This window comes from Coturnix japonica, chromosome 13 (assembly GCF_054131305.1).
Source record: "Coturnix japonica strain WE chromosome 13, WE-NBRP24, whole genome shotgun sequence".
NCBI classification, from domain to species: Eukaryota; Metazoa; Chordata; class Aves; order Galliformes; family Phasianidae; genus Coturnix; species Coturnix japonica.
The window spans coordinates 13,199,024-13,219,449 of record NC_140675.1 but is presented as its reverse complement, the minus strand read 5'-3'; the positions used below and the strand labels follow the sequence as shown (position 1 = coordinate 13,219,449).

The 20,426-nt window shown below is 45.5% G+C and overlaps 1 long non-coding RNA gene across 1 annotated transcript; it reads left to right on the top strand.

Annotated features, from left to right (window-relative positions):
* The first annotated feature begins 3,450 nt into the window (after nt 1-3,450).
* Nucleotides 3,451-19,361, top strand: LOC107320797 (uncharacterized). The gene is made up of 3 exons (XR_001558374.3): nt 3,451-3,636; nt 14,072-14,226; nt 19,003-19,361. It is a non-coding gene; the product is annotated as an uncharacterized LOC107320797 (long non-coding RNA).
* Nucleotides 19,362-20,426: the final 1,065 nt, after the last annotated feature.

The following is a 20,426-nucleotide window of genomic DNA, read 5'->3' as shown; positions in this document are numbered from 1 at the left end:
CACAGTGAGGGTTGTGCCATGTGGCTCTGTGGGTGCCAGCACATTGAAATGGGGAAAAGCTGAATTCATACTGACTGAGCCCATAAATAATGGGCTCTCTATGCAGGAGTCCTGCTATCAAGGAGGGGAAGTGCAGAGCAGCCCCTTTGTCTTACCCTTCAACCATGAGCTGTAGTGATGCCTTCATAGCTCCATGATCCCAGGGAAGCCAGTAAGATCACCTGGATCACTGGGTCCCCTGTATCGCTTCTGAATGGAGCTTTGAGTGTGCACCCAGCAGTGCCCTCCTGCTTGGCTGCTGTCGAGATCAGCCCTTTGGTGTCATCTTCAAGTCCCTGGGCTTTTGTTCTCCAGAAGAGATTCATCTTCCCTTTTGTTCCTCTGTGCAGTGAGCCCAGCTGTGGGAACTGCAGAAGAATTAACATTTTATCTCATCTATGCACATGAAGCTCTCAGAAATGCTCTCATCAGTATGCCATGGGCCAGCCGCAAGCGCTAATCAAAACAGCCAACTGCATTTTGCCTGTATTCCACCAACTGTACTGTATCAAAGCACGTCAGCCCAGTGCCAGCTCTCTCTTGCATCACAGACCGGCTGGAATCCCTGTGCACAGCACCAATGAGCAGAATGTTATACAAACAGGATTCTTTTGCTGTCTATAAGTAGTTTGTTAGGCTGCCCTACGCTACCCAACATTTTCTTTTCCTTTTTCATATATCTCTGGGTAGCTCACATGTTGGGTTCTAAAGTCAATTGTACAGATCCCTGGCTCTGTTGTCCTCCAGCAGCTTCCCACACCTCTTCCCTCTGAAAGACAAGTATTCTTCTCTGCCCAGTCTGGAGCAAATCTTATCACTGTTTTTTAAAGTACCTGCAGCATGGAGCCTCGCAGCTTATTCAAAGACAATCTATTTTCTTCCCCCTTTAAGCAACTGCTGCTTCATTTCATGAAATCAAACTGACCTTCTGCCAAGTGTCTTTAGGCTGGGAAGGGGTGCACAGTTGATGCCTCTGGGTTAGGACCAGAGGTCCTCAGGGTGAGATGCTCTGGGCTGGGACTTCAGCTGTGGCAGGAGATGCTCCAGCACCAGCAGAAAACCAAATGGGAGAAGAGAGGAGAACTTGCCAGGCACAAGTTGCTCAACATCATCATATTTCAATATTTATAGAATGCTGTCGCCTCTCAAATGTAAAATTGGGCTGTTATCTCCGTATGTGCAGATTTTTCTACAAATGCAGATATACTCACTTCATGCTTTAACTCTTTCAATCAGTTCCATTATTTCTATGCTACTCAAAGCAAAGTCTTTCAGAGCTTCTCTTCATTTTCCTTCTACCGTAATAAGGATGGATTTTATTCTTTTTTTTCCTATGCACAATTCCAGGCAACACAGCCTCAAATTCTGCAGTTTGGGGGCAGTGATTCCTGTGTTTATGAGGACTCCAGGTCCCCAGAGCCATCACCTTGTCCTCTAGCCAAGAAGGTTCACGTTTTTGCTTGTCTGTAAGGTCCCTTGATGGGTTCACCACGGATTAATGATGATTTTCACCTGAAAAGCCGAGTCTCTGAAAATTACAGTTTCTAAAATGGGGACCGCAGGGGAAAGGAAGTTTGGCAGTGAAAGCTGCTGCCGTATTGTGCTCTAATCATCATTCCTGCAATCGCTGTCTTCAGGGATGCCTTTAAACGAAGGATAGGGCTCTATTTCTGCCCCCAGGTAACCTCAGTGAAACCAGAAAAGCTTCACTGCTGGAAAAGCATTGCAGGTTTGAAATGAAATAAGCACCACCCACCCCAAATCCACTTACCTGCCCGCTGATAAGGAACCTGATGTTTTTCCCACCCACAGCCAAGGATTTTTATCAGTTGCGTGTAGCATTAAGCCTATCTGCCCTCTCTGCTTTGTGATGTGAAAGATGCATCTCAGCTTAATTATTCACCCTGTGAAAACACGTTGTGCTCCAGGCAGATGGCTGCTGGCTGAGACAATTTCTCATTTTCTGGCAACCTCAAGACCTATAGGGACCATATGCCATACCATATAGCTTATGCTATGTCTGAGCAGCCCCGATCAATCTTCCTTTGCAGGAACAGATCTGATTTTAATAGCATCCCTGTCCTTGTTTTATCAGGGACTGTCAACAGCATAAAGAAATACCTTAATAAATAGTGATACATAAATACTGAAACCCTGCATTTACCACATTCAGTGCGCATTGCTGAGCTGTTCATCATCTGATGTTACCAGCGTTGCGTGGCAACTGATGTTTAAAGGTTTGCTGACTCAAAGAGCCTCTGTACTGTAAAAGGTTTGGTGTATTTATTTGACAAGCTGTAGCTTCAATGGGTCCTTTTTCATTTTTATGCATGGCTGGTGTTCATAATGACTATGAAGACTATTTAATTTTGGTTTCCATGAAGCTGAGGAATTTAGAAATTTTGTATTATTACGGGGGGAGAAAGCTTTGAGCTCATCAACAAAGAGGGCCCAGCATGGATGATGCTCTCCAAGTTTATCTGAGCTCATCTGCTGCAGCACCACATCCATCAGAGCACGGCTCTTTTTGCTGAGCCCATGGTCATGCAATGTTGCAAGTGGCTCTGCATTATTGAGTCCTCCTCCTGTTCTTGTGGCTGCATGTGGTTTCCCTGGCACCTCTCTGCAAACAAATGTCACTGTGAGGAAGCCAACTATTTTTTTGCTATTTACTGTAGTGAAGATATCTTTGAATCACCAAAATCATTCAGGTTGGAAGAGACCTCCAAGATCTCAAGTCCAACCCCACCCCATCCCACCATGCCCACTGACCACATCCCTAAGTGCTGCATCTCCATGGTTCTGGAGCATCTTCAGGGCTGGTGACCCCCCCACTTCCTAGGCAGCAGTGCCAGTGCCTGACTGCTCTTTCAGAGATGAACTAGTTCCTAATATCCAACCTAAATAGCTTATGCAATTGCAGCTTCCCAGCTGAAAGACTCCCAAACGCTGCATAATGTCATATTTTCCTAAAAATCTTCCAAAGGTCTTTGACAATCCCTGTGCAGAAGTGCCATAGGTTATATACTCAGATGTGCTATGAGACTTGGCAGCCATTTGCTCTCAATATATTGCTTTACATCATGAAATCCCATTGTGCTGGCTACCGACACTTTTATTTATACCTGTGAAAGGAATGTCTGTCTGCTTGATACTGATTTCTGAAGTTTGTCTTTAGCTTCTGCCTGCTTTCACTGGAGGGTGTTAGCAGCTTGCTGTCTGTATACTCAGGCACTATGAGGGAGCTGGCCCTGGGTGAACCTTTGATTGTACAGCCTCTTATTTTGAGTTCCATTTTAAACATTGAGGGGGTTTTCCATCGGTTTCAGTGAGTTTTAGCTAGAGCCTCTAGAGAGAGACAACAACCTCCACTAATCTTATGCAGGTGGGGCTTTGGGGGAGGTGTTCTCCAAGCCAAGAGATAAACCATCTCAGTAGAGATGGGGAGCTGGAGGGGGAGGAATAATTTCTCCCTTTCCTGGAAAGCCACAGGGATGAAGGGCATTTTCTTCCTGGGAGAGCAATAGCAGCGATGCGAGGGCTGGCTGATTGCTGGTGTCTTGTTCACATCAACAGAAAACAAAGTAGCAGCTACAGGTTAGTGTTTGTTTGTTTTTCTCCGCATGTTTGTTTTGTAAATGACATCGCAGCAGAGCTTCAGAAAGAATAGGAAATAAAGAAGTGGTGCAAAGATGCTGAGGATGGTGGTGACTGGGTGCTGACTGGGCTCACAGTTGGCTTTCTCAGGCATTGCCAAGGCATATTTTGCCTCCTGCTGCCAGCTTGATGCATTGTCAGATGATGCCATGTTTAATTAACACTGTGTGCAGAGGTTGATGGAGAGGGGCACAGCGAGTTTTGCTTATTAAGAGAAGATTAGCTTTGAGGAGCTGGTATATTTTAATTAAAGGAAATGTTACCTTTATGTTCCCTGTAGGCAGGGGAAGTGTCATCTATATGAATTTTACTATTGCTGGACACTGAGAAGACTTTTTGCCAATAATGATGCTTTTGTATTCACACTTCAGTGTTCTTGTCTTGCTTATTCATCAGAAGGGAGACTGCGATCTGGCAATACCCATCATTGCCTGGAGGCTTGGCTAGCACTGTGTTCTGTGTTGTAGTTTCTACATATCCACCAGGCAATGTGGGATTTGCCCAACCTCTCTTCCTGTCCTGGGCATTCAGCAGGACTTTGGCACCAGTAGCAGCTCAGAAAGAAACCAAATGCCTCAGACCTTCCACCATCTGCATCAGTTCAGGTTCACTGGCATTGTGGCCCAGGGACGTGGTGGAGTCACCGTCCCTGGGGGTGTTAAGAACCATTGCAGGGTAATGGTCAGCAGGCTTGATGATCTTGGAGAACTTTTCCGACCTTAATCACTATGATTCTATGGTAGCAAGATGCATGCTGAGCATGAAGAGCATTCCCTGTGCATCCAGCAGTTGCACGCCATGAACACCAAATGTTTCAGCATGCCAGCTTGACCAGTAAGCTGCAGAACTCTCCCTATCTCATGGCTGGCTTCTGCCCAGGGCCAAAACCTAGGCACCTCCTTCCATACAGGGAACAGCTCCTGACCTTTATCTTTCCTTTACCTCAATGAGGTGCATAGATCAACAGAAGTATTTAGGAGATGATGCACTTGCAGGGAACTGAATGTAGGCTCTGCAGGTTTTCTTCTGTGGCTCTCATTCATTTTTAAACAGAATTTTCTTTTCCTTCAAACCACTCAGTTCTGGATCTGTTGTAAAGCTCTGCCACAAACAAAGCAAAACAAAGAAGGTCCTGGAGGTCAGGAATCCACCAAACAGCTTCATCGCTCTTTTCTTCAGATTCAAGGAGTAGCCATTTTTTGAGAAAAGAAATGACTTCTAATTATGCTGCATTATAACAGTGCTCTTGCATCCTACATACACCTTGACAATTCTTCATTCTTAACCCACGTGAAAGCACTTGAGCAAATGAAAAGGTTGCCATAGGCAACCTCCTTTTGACATTGTAAAATTAATTGCAGGACTCCCTGAGAGGATCAGGGATTCCCTGCCCATTAACTAACCATATTGACAAGAAGGCAGCAGCAGCTAAAATTAAGAAACAGAGTTGAGCTTTGCCTTCAAATGGTGCGGGGAAGAGAAAGCCTAGGTTTTAGCAATTGAAAAACATAAATGACTTTAATTATATGGAAAGAACGAAGATTGTTTTCCTAGAATACATTGGAATGAGTGGAAACAGTAATTGAGCAAATGAATTCCGATAGAAGCATAATTGATACTTGAAAACTCAAATAATAATCTTTTAATCTACCTTACTTCAACTACAAGATCTTACAGGAGGGAATTGTTAACAATGCTTTCTAGCAATTAGTCTTGGTCAGGTTCTCATCCCTCCAAATAAATCTCTTCAGATTTAAAGCTATATGTTAGGAATTAATGACTTATTCGTTGTGAGGCTATCCTCAGAAGCCGACCAAATTCTGATAAATCTATAAAGGAAAGTATGTTATTTTCATTGGAATCTGGAAGAGGATGATGTTTATGTAATGGATGAGTTTTGTGCCATCCCTAGGAAAATAATCTCAACTTTTACTAAGCTATATTCTACAGAAAAATCACTGCTTTCATATGCTTAATAAAGACTCATTGAAACATCACGAAGAAATCCCTGAAGATCATCTCTGCAGTGAACCCTGCCAGAAGTCTGAGGAGGGGATGGTGATGAGCCTGGGCAGCAGAAGAGCAGCACCAAGCCCTGCCCCATCTGCCCATGCTCATTCTGCTGATGTCCTGAAGGCAAATGGACAAGGAAGGAGGTGTTGGAGACCCTTCAAGAAGGACGTGAGAGGGTGAAGTAACCATGTGGAATCAGTGGGAACTGGGAAGAGCCTTTGGAGATCCCTGGCAAGGGCTGGGTTTGGCCGACAGTTAAGGCAGTCACGGTGATGGAGGAGCCTTTGCATTCCAAGGATTATCGCTTTCTGCCTTACAGCCTTCAAGTCCTGGCTCAGAGCCCGAGGGTGGGAGATGCTGCACAGCACAAGCCAAAAGGTCTGCATTTACCCCTGGAATATTTGCCATCAAAGGTACGGTTGCATGATTTCCCATCTGCTTGCAAGATGAGCTTTACAGACCTCAGGGAAGCATGGAGAACCACCTGCCTGGGCTCACTCTGAGGTTTGTCAGGCCAATCTCTGCTGGGTGGATTTCTCCATTTGAAAACCTATCCATGGACAGCTGCAAGTTCAGCACATGTGTGTATCTCTTGAGAAGATGCGGAACTCCTTCCTACTGTAAGCCTCCCTCATGGCTGCTGCCAATAAGACAAAATCCATCATAAGCCAAATTTCCACAATGCTTTATGAGTTACTGATGCAACCCATAGTTGCTCTTTTTTATTTTTTTTTCCCCTTCATCTTTCTAATTAAAATGTAAAATTAATCTTACCGGAATTAAAACTGGGATTTTTTTCCCTTGCCTTGGATGGTTCTGGATTCAGGACACTCATATTTCCCTTCTTCATGTCATGCTAATTGCTAAATCGGCTTATTATTAGCTGCCCTTTGCTCTAAAGAGAAGATTTTCAAAGAGCTGGGCAGGGCAGATCCATGCTGGCAGGGAGGCCAGCAGCAGCAGCAGGTACCTGGACAGCAGCCTCAGTATATAAGCCATCTGCAGCTCCTCACTGCCACTCCTGCATTGTCTTTTGACTACAGAAAGCCTCTGATGAATGTCCCAGCTGTGTATCTGAGAATATGCTTTTATAGAGGAGTCATAGAATTGTCAGGGTTGGAAAAGCCCCCTCAGATCACCAATGCCAGAGCCAACCCATCCCACCATGCCCACCAACCATATCCCTGAGTGCCACATCTCTGTGGTTCTAGAACACCTCCAGGTGTGGTGCCCCCACCACCTCTCAGGGCAGCAGTGCCAATGTGTTACCGCTCCTTCTGAGAACTTATGTTATTTTCCTAGTGACAGCATAGACTTAAAGTGTAATTATCTGGATTAAGCCACAGAAACAACAGCACCTTTCATCTAGCTACCGATATGGCATGAAGCACTTCTAATGTAATGGGATAGCTGTTGTGGAGCAAAAACTATTTGGTGCTTGCACTGCTGTTTGCATGAGCTGGGCAGAGAGGTGTTCCCTTCCCATGCAGGTCCTGGGCTGATCTCATCAGTCAACCTCTAGCCCCCCCTCCTGCAGCACTGAGTTCTGATGCTCACCCAGAGGCAGCAAGGAGCACAGCGCCCTGACCTCAGCTGCAAAGCGTGTCTCAAGCCCAGCATAGCAGGTTTTGCTGAAATGAAGCTTCATTTCACTTAAATTGGGACCACAGATAAAGAATGGAAATTGATTTACTCTAAGAAAGAAAGAAAGCTTTTTAAAACCTTCTTTTTATTATAGGCTTCTTGGGATTTTTGCCAAGAAAATACCAGTGATGACTATTGTTTACCCCCTTGTCCATGCTGAAGGTTTGAGAGACGCTGAGCTCACCCAGCAATCATCCTAATGGACTGTAGCTTTCATTCCTAGTTAAAAACAACGACGTGGTTGTAAAAAATAGGCCCAAAGCCCCAATTACGGGTATATTTGGGCAGAGTTCTCCTGGAATTTGTGAAAATCATCAAACTCATGCTCAGATCTTTACTAATGTGGTTACTTGCAGTAGGACCAAATTGTGGGAGCCTTTCCTTGGTAATCAGCTGCTAGCAGAAGTAATCTTTTGTAATTTGCTGGAAGAGTGGAATAATGCTTCTTTCAGAATTATTACGGCCAGGAGACAGGACCATCCGTTATGAGCTACAACTGGATAACAAATGACTTTCATTGTTCTCCATAAAAATGTTATGGGATCGATAAAAGCTGAAGAGCAGCAAGATGTGCCTGGCTTTGCCCAGAAATGCCCAATTTTCTCTTATCTTTGGCATCCCTGGGCATATGCTCAGCTGTGTGGAGCTCATCCTGCTTCTCTCTTACCACATTTCATAGTGACCTGCTAATGAAAGATGAGGAAAAACCCCATCCTGGCAAAGCCCGTGCAATGAAACACGACTGAGCTAATGAGTGCTGCCACCAATTTGCCAATTTCACGCCTATGAGCAGCCTCACCCAGCACTTCAGTTGGCAGCACTGGATTAAGTGTTACTTCTTCAAATCATGCAGCGAAGGGACTTGTCGCTTCCATTTCCTTCACTGCTGCAATATTTGCTTTATAATCACATCAAATCAGGAGGCAATTTTCTCTGTGTTCTCTTCTACTCTTGGACTGCTTACCCAGCTTCCAGCAGCTTCAGGACACGGTGGAAATGGGAGAGCTGCAGTGGACACAGGAGGAGAACAAACCAGCTGTGTAACTCCAATGGGACCAGCTTTTACAAAGATTGCCTTGATTAAAGCCTGGGGAATGCCCTTTCCTCTCTTAGCCTCAAGGCCCTGACACAGGCTGCTGCTCTGAAGCCAGACTGTCTTCTGCAACAGCTGGAAACCTCTTGCTGGAGTTGATTAGCCTTTCTTGGTGCTTTCTTCATCCACTGCCTTCATCACAACTTTGCTATCAAGAATGCAACCCACTGATTTGTTGTAAGAAACTCCATAGCTTCATTTTAAGTGAGTCTAAAAAGTCCTGGTGCATATGTAGGGGCACTGGCTCTGCAAGATGCTTCTACTGCTTTCAAAAGTGCTTTTATTTCCTCAGATAAGGGATTTCCTCAGCTCAGCTCTACCAACTGAATGCACAAACAAAAAAATTCACATCCAGAACATATTGACCATTACTACTAACCTTTATAGCCAATTTCCCGGCTTTTACTTCTGCTAAAGCTATGGCAGTAAGAAAGCTGTTGTATCAAACCTTTCTTGACCTGTCAAAGTGAGGAGATATTGCAAAGGTTATTACTTAAAAGGAAAAGTAAATGGAACCCTGATAGGCAAAGGGCTGTATGATGGGCTTGTGGTGGAATGGCTTCATAGGCATGAACAGAAACAAAAGCATAAACCTTGCTGCCAGGGCTAAATGATAACATTTCTACTTCTGCTGGCTTGGTCACTGCTCAGTGCAGAAAACAATACTCCCTTGGTTGTCAGCGTTTCCTCTTAATGAATTTGTGTTTCTCCTGTGGAAGGTGGTAGGTGTTACGTGTGCAACCAGCATTTAATTAATATGAACATTCAGGAAAGACTTGAACCCAGCCTTGGTGGATTTTGGTAACCGGGATCGTAATAGGAGCTTGCGCACAGATCTAGCTATAAATTCCTCATCTGTTTTCATTCTGTTCACTGGTGGGGGCTGGAAGTGCCAAAATGCCCAAAGAAAAGCTGTTTTTAAGACCTCTCCAACCTGAGCAGATGCACCAAGCAGGAGGAACTCACCAGAAATGCAGATGGTATTCAGTTTCCATCTCAGTTTTACAAATTCATATGGCAGAAGAGCTGCTCATGGAGCAGCCTGGCAGCTTTAAGTGCTCAGCTCACACCGGAGGCAGTGGGGACAGATGGACATAGCTGGTGTCTTGGAGGGACATGCAGAGACTGAAACACACAGCGGTCCACCATGCCAGCAGCAGCGCTGACATGGGACTCCATTCACAACCAAGAGTTAAGGAAACTATAATGCAGAGAGGACACCATTTGTCCATGCTTTGTGGATGAGATGGAACTCCAGAATGGACTTCAGGGCTGCTCCTACTTGCCACTTCCTTGAGGACCCTATAAGACACTCATTGCATCTTTCTTTTGTGGTTTACAGTGTAAATGCCTTTATCTGTGCTAGTCATCCAAACTCCCTGTGAATGGAGAGGAATAGGCACCCAAGAGGGTGATTCATCTTGTCCTTATGGAGCTGTCTAAAATAGGTCAATGAATCATGCTCTAAAAATGCCTTTTTCTCCCACAGACTAGCAAGGGAATTTCAAAGATGAGCTTAGATTTAGATGCCTAATCTATGGACGTCTGAGGATGCTTTTGCCACCCTACCTCTCTATTTCTTATTTCTGTGTTGGCAGGCCCAGGGAGGGCATCTCAGAAGACCATGGGAAGGAACAACTTTATTATAGAGAAAGCCTGCAGGTCCATGAAGGACCTCAGTGTCTCTACTATCAGGGTACCACATCCATCTCAGTGCACCACTGTCTGTGCATGCATCCATGCAGCCATGCAGTTACAGCTTGTGTTCTGACTAAAGCCCATCCCCACCTCTCCTGAGAAAGGCTCACATCCTGATCAGCACTCTTCCTTAAGCCTGTCTAAAGCCTCAAGCCCTGCCAATGGAGCAGCCATTCAACTGAGTCGCCCACAAGGGATTCCTGATTCGTCCCAAGCACAGTTTGCTCTCATGTTCGCTGGAGTTTTCTGGAAGTAATCAGCACCACGCAACACTGTGTTTGTGAATTGACTCTTCTTACAGTCAGTACCAGTCACTGCATAGCCTGGGGATTTTGGTTTCGCTCTTCTTGCTGGTTCATATGGACAAACAACCTGTAGGTTAATGAGGAAAGAGAACTTCTCCATGAATCTTTCAGATTTTCTCTTTTGCCCTGACTGTTTCAGAAGCTCAAACCAGACTCGTCTATGCCAATTCTAGTCACCTTCATTGCTGTGTTACAGTCACCATTAATCTCAGCTAATACTATGCAAGTGCTCCAAGCCTTCTCTCAAATGAATTGCAATGGAAGGGTGGAGATGGGTCAGCCCCTTCCATAAGCAAGAACAGCCAAGGGCATTATAGACAAATGAGCCGTCTGCTCAGGGCCTCACTGCTCCAGCCTGTCTGCAGTGCTGTCACTTGGGCTCTTTGATTTTCTACCCAACAGCTCAGGCCCTGCCACTTTAGACAGGAGTTGGCAGGAGTTAAGCGTAACCACCTAGGTGGCTGTATTTCATTGTAAGCACCTTTCCAAAGAAAAATGGGGTCTAAATGATTTACATACCATGACAATGCCAACATCATCAGCCCCATTAACAGCCAGCACAGAAACAAGGAAGGGAAGGACACCGCAAGGGGTCTCTCGAATGGACTGACAGGTGAATGAACAGCAGGCACTTGGCAATACAGTTGGTGTGTTCCTCAGCCATTCAAGAAGCTGGTGTGAATCATGGTGCCTGCACTGGCTTCAATGAGGTGTCAGAGCCGAAACCTTATTAAAATGCATATTCATTTATTTTCAGAGTTTAGTCAATGCAGACATCTGTCTTTAACACAGTATATTAACGAGGCTGCCAATGGCTTCGACTTTAATTTTATGCATATATAAAAAGCGTAAGTCTAGCTGTGCCACACGCTCCTGATTTACAGGCAGAATGAACAGCAGCTCCACCAATTTGCAACCGCCTGATTGATGCTGTGATGCCTGTAGCATAAAATTAAATGGGGCAGCGTTATCAGTGGGAGGACAGCTGGACAGCACCTCGCACTGTTGTTGGTGGTGGGATGGGGACCTCCTCTCAGCGCTGCTTTGTCTTCTCTGCGTGTCTTGCATTGCTCTAGTGCTGGTTTGTAAGTGCTTCAGAGCACAGTTATTAACAGCGCTGTTTGCTTGCTCTGTGTACCTGCTTATCATGGGAGTCATCTTCTGTTCATGATTATGGGATTACCTCCCCTCGCTGCTCTCTGCGTTACCCACTATGAGCACCCCAGGCACATTTGTAATTGATAGGGCTCTGCCAAGCTTCCTGGGTGTCCGCAGGGCCACCTGACAGCAGGGGCATCAACCCTGTGCCTGCAGCTGAGCGGGGCTGTTTCCTTCCACCTCGGTGAGTGGAATAATGTGATGTTGGGATGCTCAGGGAAGCCAGACAGGGTTCAACCACAGGAACGTGAAAGCATCGTCACCTTTAATTTTTAATTGCTCCTTAACAACTGGCATCAGGGAGGATGAAGTTTCCTGAAATTTTAATTGGCAAACCCATTGACCCATTTCTTTCTGTCCCTGGGTGGCAGCACAGAGAACAAGTTGGGCTGGCAGGAGGATGTGATTCGTGTCAGTATGGGAAGCCTGAAGCTGAGAAAAGCCTAAAACCTTCACTGAGTGGACATCTGGTGACTAGTGAGCGCTTGTCTTACAATGGCCAACTGCACTGTTTTCCTGCTGATTTCAGTCACAGAGGCACAGACATATCTATGGGACAGAGCCAGGGATACTACACTGACAGGGCTTAGAGGACACTGTGGAGGCTGACAATCTCAAGCAAGCACCATAATTGTGAACATCTTAAGCAAAGCCCTGATACCAAAAGCACAAGCAGACTCTGGCTGTGCTGGAAGATGGCACAACCAGAAATTCCTTTTAGAGGGGAGAAGCTGGCAGGAAATCCTTCCAGAGGAGATTCCTGAGATTGTGGTGCAGGTGCAGGATGCTCTGATCTCTTGGCTTACCACAGGAACTGGGAGCTGCAGGGCTGGGGGACAGCTCTGGGCTTCCCCTGGGGATGATTTCTCCAATAGCAGCAAGTTCTGGCCAGCACCTGGAGGAGAAGTGCTCTGAATGATGCCTGGCCTCAATGAGACTGGAAAAACTGTGTCAAATTGACATTGTGTCCATGCCTCATTTTCACAGAATATATAGTATTGTTTAACAAGGAGAAAAATTCTCCTAGAAAGAGACTGCCAATCACAGAGGGGGGCTTGAAATCCTGTTAGACATGAATATGAATTCAGAGTCATCTATAAAATAACATTCTTGTCAATCAGGAGCTGTGTTACAGACACAAACCCAACATCAAATCCAAGCATAACAAGGAAGCTGACTGAGTGACAGATTGTGTGGAAGACATCCAGAACTGGGCTGACATGCAGTTGGCCAGACATCTTCAGCAGCATTTAGGGATGAACTCACCATTTAAAATTTCAAGTTTCATTTTTAAGGCAAACAATGCACTCCATTACCCAGATGGAGGTTCTCTTTGAGAAGAAGGCATTAACTTTTAAATCACCCGATGTCACCCACCATTGAGACACACAGGCACCTACGTGAGGAAACAAAGGGGCTCCCTGAGATCCACATGGAAGTGATGAGTAATGCCTTCATATGAAAGAAGGTAACGAAAACAAAACTCCAGAGAGACCCCCCAAAAGCTGACTGAGTATTAAAAAGCACACAACATCCAGTGATAGTATGGCAATTCCTAAGGGAGGGCAATCGTGGGAAATGGGAGGGATACAACCAGCACAACTCCAAATTAGGACTCTCTACCAAAAAAGAAAAAAAAAATCAGATGAAACCCCGACTAAGTGATGGAGCCGGGAAAACATCCATAATTCAGAAAGACAGATGCTGCCCTGAGTCAGGAGCAGGGGAGAGGAGAGCTGCCACAGCCCCAGCACAGCGGATGGCAGAGCAGCACTTGGTTGGGCTCAGCACCGTGTATGGAGCAGCTCTGCACCTCGCCCTCTAGATGACAGCAGCAGTACCTCTCAGTGTGCTCTGCTCTCTATAGGGATGCTCTCTTCTCCAATCCCACCTCCAGCTCTCTTTCTTCCTGTGCTAAGCCCTCGATGCTTTGGAAATTAAGATTTAATAGGGATTCGAGAAGGTGGTTTCGTTATGCAGGCTTATTATTAACTAATTATTTAGGGTATAGTTGAGAGCAAACCTGGCACAAATCAGCTGGCATTTTGGGATGATGCGATAACCACCACAACTAATTGCAAATAGATACGTCTCCTTAGATTTAAAACGACAGCTTGTTCCTCTGTGTTAAACACCAATTGAGATTATTAAAAACATCTATCGAGGCTCTGGCTTCTTTGCAGTAAAATATTCATAAGTCCCATGCTTGTTAGGGCTTGAAAGAATAGATATATTTTTAATAATCAATTGCCATTTTAAATACCGTAACATCCCAATTAGACTCAAATTAAACTTAAACATCCCAAATAAATCAACTTCTCATTTAATATGTTAATTGAATGAAGATGTTTATGGCTTTGAAACGTTTTTCCTTCAATTCTTGTTTGAATAGAGGTGTGTCACACCACACAGAACATTAACTCCTGTGCTTGTTCTGCTCTGCTCTGCATGTGTTTCTTCACAGGCTGATTTCACAGCAAACAGAGTTGCCCAATGCTGAGGATGTGAGTCTGTCAGCTTCATATTTAACCAAAGCCTCAACACTGTGATTCTGGGCTGTGTCAGTGCCGTCAGGTGCAGGTGAGAGGCAGCATATGCATCCTGAGACCTAGAAAACAGGTATGGAGATGTTTCCCATTGGGAAATTATTTCTTTTCAGTAGAGTTATTGCTGAGCCATGGCTGATGGCATACAATAGTTGTGCAGGTCCGTAGAGGGAATCCTTTCCACTCTCTATACTAATTCATACCCTTGTTAGCAGCCTCAGCAAAAGGCCAAAGGAAGTTCTTTATAGGGCTGTGGAGCCAGCCTCCCCAGGTTGGTTTTCATCCACATCTCTAGATGGGGAACTCAGTTTCCCTCTACCAAGGAGTTTACCCGCTTTCTGTGGGGACAGAGAAGGCATTAAGGTCTCCTTTCAATACAGGAGCTTTCCACGATGCTAGATTTTAATCAAATAAACCCTTCAACCATTTATTCCTGTGCTTTGTTTCCCTGCCTTTTGGGGCACAGACAAAAGCCTTCTTGAGTGCAGGACTGCAACACTTTGTCACTCTGCAGCTCATCTCCAGCCAGAGGTCACCTCCTTCCCTTGTAGGTATGTACATCCTTCACTGGGTCATCTTGCCATGAGAATAATCTCTTCTATCCCCAGCTAGAAGACAAAAGCAATTGTTTTTGTACAGATGTGCTTCACTTCATGCTTGAGCCCACTCAACCCAGGTGGACTGAATATGTAAAAGAGCAGGAAAACAAATGTGTGCAGTGTACAGCTTGTAGGAGGTGAGTCAGAGCCCGAGCTTAAAATAAGGTCTTGGAGCTCCCCTATGAGCAGCTGGTGCTTGCCCAGGTCTGAAGGATGCAAATCACATCCTTTGGACCCCCTAGATTGTTTGCTCACCAACACAATTAGCAGACAAACACAGAAAACAGGACAGCCCACTTGAAGCAATACATTGAAAACCAGGGGCTTGACTGCCTCTTTTGTTTGTCTGGGATTATCCTCATTGTTATTTCATAATCCTCTGAGTACAGCTCCTTGCAGAGAAACACTTCTAACAGCCATCAGCAATGATCTATTGGGAGAGCAGGATTAGAGGTCGCATCATCTATACACAGAAATCAGTTGAGATTCATCAGATGCCATTTTGCTCTTCGTTCTTTTAATTGTTATTTTTATTGCCGTCACACTTTTGTGAAGCTTCTCGGGAAGGAGGGAAGGAGAAGGTTTATTAAGACATCTCAGCAGATGCAGCACCTCCTTTGTGCTTCTGTGCCTGTAGGGCTTGGTAAGTGAGCAGTATCATCATGGGATCGGCTCCTTCAACCCCTTCAGTCAGCAAATGTCCTCAACATGAGGAGGTGGGGTTTTATGGGGATAGGAGTATTTGGGGATATTTTCTAAAAAAGGAAAAAGAAAAACCTCATCCATTGTATTGGAAGCTCGTGGTCCCTCCAAAGCAAGCCAAGCTCTTATCGCAGCCCCTTCTTGGGTCTGAATGAGAAATAAGGCAGCAGAGAGCACACGCTGCTGAATGCACTGCGCTTGGCAGACAAGCAGTTAACAGAGCACGAAATGCCGACGGAGAGGGCCATGCCCTGCTTGCAACGCACAGCCACGTGCGGGGCATCCCCCGGCTGATCCACGCCAGGTCTTTGTCAGGTGAAACCTGCTGTGTTGTTTTAAAGGAGATTTTGCATTTTATCTCTTGCACGTCTGACTCAGTTGCTAAGCAACATCCCCACCAGGCTCTGGAATCGTTCCTCTTACAAACGGGAAACAACAACAACAAAAATCCCTCCGTGTTCGGCAAAACGAGGCAAAGCCCTCTGTGCCCACGCTCACCCTGAAGCCAGAGCCAGCCGGTCGCAACAGCTCAGCCTACACACAACATCCTTCCATTGCACCTGCTCTGAAGGTGCTTCTCTCCACTGCCATCCTTTCCCAAAGCTGTTGGAGAGCTCCAGGTAAAGGAAAATGCTTTTCTCCCCTCCACGGCTCCAGCTTAGGGCTATAGGAGCAGACAACCAACCTCCAAGAGCCCAGCAGCAGGGTCCAGATGTATTGATTAGTTTGTGTCTGACTGTGTAAGAGCAAAACGCTGCTGTGGAACTATCAGATATATTCACACCTGATCACAGCCCCATCGCTCAGCAGTCGGCCCGGTGCCTGGCTGCCAAAACACAACCCTGCGCAAAGGAGAGGGGAAAGCAGAGAGTGAGGATTCGTCGGCGAAAGATAAAGGCTGAAGTGCCTTTGAAGGAGCTGTTTGCTTGGGAAAACGTGGGGAGTTACAGCTCATTGAGAGCATTGGCACTTTGCCTTGGTGTCTCCCATCTGAACTGCCTGTAACCCATAAGCAGGACACAGGAACAGCTCCTAGGCTGCTCTTCTTCTTCCCAAATAGTCCCATTTGGATACATTTTGAGGGTACATACCTGTGTCCCTCCAGCTGGAGGTAGCACCACACACAGTTTGCATAATGAGTTTATGTGTTATTAAACCTGATGTTTCCCCAAACCAGGCCATTTAACATCCCGATTACTTAACGTAAGTATTATTCTTATTAAGATTATAATCCATTATTTGCCTGATTGCAGCCAGACAGGTTGTTGTACAGAGCCCAGCACTTCTTCCTGCACCTTCCATACAAATCCATCATTTCCCTGGGTTTTATAACACATTTATAGGGTCAGGCTAATAAATGGAAAACAACTCCAGATTGTCTAAAAGTTGCAGAAATCGTTAGGTAATGAATAACCAAAATTACTTCTAATGACTTTAATTAATTTCACTTAGGGGCCTTTTTGATATCCCACTCTTCCTCCCCGCTGCTTGGGATTTTTGCCAGTGGCTTCATTACATTCAGGTTCCCTTCAGCTTGTCTGTCTCAGGAGTGAGGATGCCATCGAAATAAGGACGCTGAGCTGCCATCTGCATGGCAGGAAGCTGTTAGCAGCTCATCATTTAATAGCATCCATGGTCTGCAGACACAGAGCCAAGGTTGGCAGGTTCCCCCACACTCCAGGAATGCAAGCAGGGGAAAATTAGCCACATTTAGGTTCTTGTAAAACAAGCATTTACAGAGCTTCAGAAAAATAAATGCGTCCATAAAACATAAGCATGATAGAAAAAAAATAATAGGGGTTGGTTGGCTTATTTTTTTTTTTTTCCTAAGCAAACATTTTCCTGCCTGTCTTGCAGCTGAGATATTGCAATTTTATGCTGGTGCATGCAGCCAGAGAATGATGCTGAATAAGAACAGATGGGCAATGTATGCAAATAGCTCTAGCGAAATGGAGAGGGACAGGATCGCGGTCACCTAGGCACCCCACTGAGGTGGGCACGGGGGTGGTGGGGCATGCAGAGCTCTCTTTGCTGATGGATGGATGCAGGAAAAAAGGCTTCTGGGGAGGCTGTGCGCAGAGTTCTCTGGTACTCCAACACCAGTGAGCTGCTCCCATGTATAGAAACCCTCCTAGATGAAAACCAGAGAAATGCTGGGGCTTACATGGCTTTCAGAGCCTCTATCAGCACTCGCAGCCTATGCCAACTGCAGATTGGAAAGCAGAGCTCCCAGAAAGTGCACTCAGAGCATCTGGAGTTGCCTTGAATTAAGAACTATCTCCACGTGACAAGCAAAGCATCGCTATCACCTGCTGGAGTGCCTGGGGTGCTTCCCCAGTTGCCCCTATGGCACATCTTTTCCATGGTGTAACTTCTAGGCTGAAGGAAATGCTCTTGGCTCCCCAGTGCTCTGTTCCACTCAGTGAGATGTCAGCGGCATTGCTAACTCGCACCTAATGCCTTTCTGCTGGAAACAGCAGCACTTCACCCCTGATTTTGAAGGGAACTTGAATATGTTCAGTGCTGGCAAAGAGCTGACCCAGAGAAACCTGGATAAAACCTAAAGACAGTCTTATCAGCTGGTGGATCTGCATTTAAATCAGTCAGACCGTGCCAATTTGCATCTGACCTTCACATGTGTGACACTGGTGTCAGCACTGAGGTGTGCAATGCAGAGATCACCTCTGTCCAGAGGAAAAACATCATTTGAAGATTTGCCCATTGATTTAGCAATAAAATAGACCACATCTTTAAACCGCATATGAATTGGTGCTTCATTATTCCTTATCTGCTTTGTGTTATGGTTGGTAAATGTGTTTGAGCCAAAATGTTATAAAAATACACTTTAAAGCCCTAATAAAACTGGAGTTAACATTATGCACAGTTTGAAGCCTTGGGAATTGATTGTAAGGAAAGGAAACCTGCTCCAGCTCCCCCTTACAGTAAACTCAAGAATTAAGCACAGCCTTGGACTTGTCTGCAGCACAACCTTGAGAACACAAAGGGCAGCTCCTAGCACAGGGCAGGGAAACATCTCACAGGGAGCAGCTGACACTGCCAGGTGAGCGTGGGATGAATACTGTGGACTGGAAGCATGGGGAGAAGGAGGAGACAAAAACAGATGAAAGCAAGAGGCCCTAATGTTCTTTTAATATGGGAATGGGGGTTCCTGGGACTCAAGATGTAGCTCCCTGTGGCTTTCATCCAGCAGTCCCCACTGCATCCCATATTAACTTCCATTATCATTCTGGTTCATTTCTTTTTGTCCCTATCCCCACCACTGAATGTCTGGGCTAGAAATTCCCTCCTGTGCAGAATAAAAACATCTTTTTAGCCTCTAGACAGTTTATACTTATTTGCTCTCATGCCAAAATTGTCCATTAGCTTAAATAGCACTACTCTTTCTCAATGTTTACCTCTCTGATGTATTCATACTGAACATTCATCTCCCTGCCTTTGCTGCACCTGGACATGTCTATTTTATGGCTGATACCACAGCAAATGCTTAATGTTCCACCGTTTTCTTTATTGCTATAATTGCTCTGCAGGTTCAGAATGCATCCACTCATCTTCCAGACCAATGATGACCATCCATCATGACCGCCGTCTCCAGCCTTGTCTTATGACAGAGCTTGCCAGAAAACTCAGAAGCCCTTCCGTGGCCAATAGGATGACCTTGTGGTGCTTGTAGGACAGGGCATGTGACAGCTCAGCCTTCTGCTCCCAATCCCACAGGAAACCTGGATCAGTGCTGAGCACTGATTAAGGAATATTTGACCTTTAAAGTAGTTTTCTATATCAACTGAAGCTGTGTTTCAGCTGCTGAAGTCCCAGTGCCAGATGAAAACATCTACCACAAGAAATAAAAGGTCACTAAATCCAAACCTTTCACATCTGTGTCCAGAAAGAACATGTTGAGCGATGCTGTTGCTAAGATGTTCTTAAATATCTTCTAGTTCCAGGGAAGCTTTGGGGACCTGTGGTATACCTAAACAATGAAGATTTATGGGGAAAAGTCTGTCCATCAGCATTTCTCACTGCACACGCAGCCTTTGCCAGTTCCATGTAAAGGTGCAGCCCCAACTCAGGTGGGAGCTGTGTGCCACCAGCACAAATACTTGAGCTGCCTCTGTCAGAAGAGAAAGGTGAAAATGTGAAGCCTAAGTATGGAGCTGCCACAGGGCTGAAGATACCCAGAGTGATGTTAACTGAATTAGCAATAGCAACCAGGGCCTTGCAAAACTATTGCAGGCCAGTCAGAATTTACATAGGTTGGAGACATGGACCCCCATCTGCAAGGGGGAGGGGCTCTGATAGATATTGTTACCAAGTTTCTTCCGGGCACTGAGATTCCATCCTTGTGGCTTAGTATTTCCCTCCCCAACAGGACTGTAAGTGTTTGCAGATAGGGAACAGAGCCCTGGCTGAATCACAAAGACCACAAATGAGTAAAAATACCTTTGGTAACCAATGGGGCCTTTTTCCAAGTGCCTGCTGGAGGTGAGGAGATAAAGTTTCTTGCAGTATAGTAACAATACAAGCATCCACAATTGCACAGAGAGGGAAAAAAAAAAATACCCCAGCCCAAACTTGAGCCTGTAAATGAAAACACATTGAAAATGTAAAAGAATCTTTCCAAACCATCTGAACCAGAGCCATTGGGAAGGCTGCTAAGGTAACAACACAGTGACCCCAGGCTGACTCCAGTGCAGTGCCAGGAGCACAGTGGTAGGAGGAGTCTCTCCTTCCTAATCCTTCCTGATTTTTTTCCACTATCTCTAAGAGCCTCAAGTAACTTTGAGATCTCTCCAGCACTGGCTTCCAGCACATCCAGTGTTGTCTGGGAGTGGAGCCCCTGAATATCAGGTCTTCCCATGAACCAGAATATCTTGACATTCATGTCCAATTCGGGAAGGCTCTGCAGTAGGATGGCTCCAAGCAAAATACATTCATTATATTGCCTGCTTCTCTG